This window comes from Mirounga leonina, unplaced genomic scaffold (genome assembly GCF_011800145.1).
Source record: "Mirounga leonina isolate KUSES-001 unplaced genomic scaffold, KU_Mleo_1.0 Mir_201, whole genome shotgun sequence".
NCBI lineage: Eukaryota > Metazoa > Chordata > Mammalia > Carnivora > Phocidae > Mirounga > Mirounga leonina.
In genome coordinates, this window is record NW_023270504.1 from 20,114,998 (window position 1) to 20,115,375 (window position 378).

Genomic DNA, 378 nt, shown 5'->3' on the forward strand with positions numbered 1-378 from the left:
GTCATGATAGCGACAGGGTTTCTCACAGGGTGCAGAATATCTGATGCTGTCTCAAAGACTATGCTTTTTCCTTCTCTCTGGTCCTGACCCACATGTCATGTCTAAGTGCTTATCTCTTTCAAGGCTCATCTTCCTGAGATGGGAAGGGTCAGGAAGGCAGCCTGGATGGCAGCAAGAATGGGAGAGCAGTCAGACAACCCTGGCTGGCCCCTCTCACATTCCCTGCCTTGGGTACCTCCCTTCCTCTCTCTGGGCCTCTGCCTCCGTATTATGAAATTCCTCGTGTCATAATTTTGGCTTCCTTATTATTAATTACCAGTGGAAGGGTTAAACTCGGTGACCTTCCAGCTCTGTTTCCAGCAGGTGACCTCGAGGGAA